This window comes from Dipodomys spectabilis, unplaced genomic scaffold (assembly GCF_019054845.1).
Source record: "Dipodomys spectabilis isolate Male_0828 unplaced genomic scaffold, ASM1905484v1 ptg000117l, whole genome shotgun sequence".
In the NCBI taxonomy this organism is placed as follows: domain Eukaryota; kingdom Metazoa; phylum Chordata; class Mammalia; order Rodentia; family Heteromyidae; genus Dipodomys; species Dipodomys spectabilis.
In genome coordinates, this window is record NW_024870794.1 from 432,143 (window position 1) to 434,375 (window position 2,233).

The following is a 2,233-nucleotide window of genomic DNA, read 5'->3' on the forward strand; positions in this document are numbered from 1 at the left end:
TTCCTGCCTGGTTGGAAGGTAGACAGTCCAGACATTAGGAAATCATGCATATGAAGAATTTTTTTCACCTTGGCGTTAGTTACTTTTGAAATGGTAGGTATAATAGACACTTAAATTTTGATAAAATACCTTCTAGTCTGAACAGTTCTGCTGAACTGTTCATCTCTCTATGGTCCCTTGTAACTAAGATTAGTTTTGTTCCAGTAAGACAATCTATGCTGTCAGGGTAGGATATTCTGGTTGGTCTGTTCCTACATGGAAGAAGGATAAAGGGTCAGGTAGAAATTTGTGCCAGTAAGACCTCATTTGGAAAATTTAAGCTGAAGAAGTTTAGAAGTAGCTCTTAAGCAAGCTTACATTGAATCTATTAGCTCCACAAAGCTAACTCAGTTACATAAATAAGAACTTGAAAAAGCCATCACCTTAGGACCTAGCTATAAGTGCTTCAAAGTATGATCAAATCTAAAATGGAAAAGCCTTAAAATTGTCATTGACAAAAAAACGCAAATGTGAGCAATCGACCGAACAATATAATTTTTTTCCACTATACAGATTATTTTAGGGAAATAAGATCAATAGTATTGTTAGGAACAATAAGGTTTCCTTGCTACAAATAGGCACCCAAGGATATAAGCCTGTATAAATATTGCATCATTAACTACTTAAATTTAGAGGATACTACATGCTTCAGCAGCACGTATACCGAAATTACAACAATACAGAGATTAACATAACACTTGCACAAGGATAATATGAAAATTTGTGAAGTATTCCATATTTTTCATTGTTCAGTTGCAGAAATGAAAAACAGTTATTAAAAGGTTGATTACAAAATTACAAGTGTAACAATATATGCAAGTGTTAGAATTAAACGTTAGTTTGACATCAGTGTATTAAATCTTCAACTTAGAAAGGCCTTTACATAGAACTTTACAAAACTTTTGAAATTAGTTAACATTATCATTTTATCCCAAAGAAACAAACTACTATAAGAACCTAGAAAAAGGGGCTGGGAAGGTGGCTCAGTGGTAGAGCGCTTGCCTTGCATGCTTGAGGCCCTGGGTTCGATATCTCAGCACCACATACGCAAAAAGAAAAAAGTCAGAAGTAGCTCTGTGGCTCAAGTGGTAAAGCGCTAGCCTTGAGCTGAAGAGCTGAGGGTCAGCGTACAGAGTTCAGAGGCCCAGAGTTCAGGCCCATGACTGGACCAGAAAAAAAAAAGAACCTAGAAAAAAATAATCTTAAATTTTCTATATGAAATGCAATCTGAAAGGACACATTTATTAATAAATAACATATTATAAAACAATGTTGAATTCAAAGTATATCTAGGAAAGAATTAAATAGATTATGGATATTATGCAAACACAGAATATAGAATATTTTAAAATATACTTTTTTCAGTCAAGAACCAGAAATATCATTAGCTTCTGTACCACTCATTTCAACAGATAAGATCAAATTATTTCTGATTAAAAAAATCACAAACTCTGCAGAAATCATTATAGATGTACACAAACAACTCAAATGCATTTTGACATCAAAGTCAGGCAATTCAATTGGAAAAATTCCACGGAATTTTTACAGTAAGATATTGCTGTTATTTGGATTGTGAAAATATTTTGTATGGACACAAAGAATGGACTGGCATTTTGATGTTTAAGAAACGTAACTGATATCTTAGCTATGCTAAATAATGCTGCGATGAACATAGTTGTTCTGGTAGCTTTAGTATGGTCTTGTTTGATGCCCCTAAGTAGATGAATGGATTAAGAAAATAGAATTCTATGGAATGGAATTTTATGCCTCCCTCAGAAAGAATGCCATTGCCCCATTTGTTAGGAAATGGAAAGAATTGGAAAACAATATATTAAGTGAAGTAAACCAGGCCCAAAGAAACATAGATCCCATGGTTTCCCTTATTTGCAATAACTAATATATGTCTGAGACAAACAGAAATGGTCAGATAAGTTGATATTAGTTGAATTGAACCCCAAGATAAGGATTCATATGTTATTTTTTTCTTTCTTGCAATTGTTTCTAACATATTTATAAGATGATATCTTTGCTGTTTGTATGTCCCTCCACCACCGTAAAACCCCTACTTTAATTTTATTTGATGTTGGTATGATTTGTGGAGGGGAAGGGAAGAAACAAATTGTTTAAATAGGGATACGGGTTGACCCATTGCAACAATGAGATATACAAGACGTCAGGTAGAAAAACGAACTTT

General features: G+C 33.6%; 1 pseudogene; it reads left to right on the forward strand.

The window, feature by feature from the left end:
• The first annotated feature begins 682 nt into the window (after positions 1 to 682).
• LOC122115140 lies at positions 683 to 782 on the forward strand (annotated as a pseudogene).
• The last annotated feature ends 1,451 nt before the right edge of the window (positions 783 to 2,233 follow it).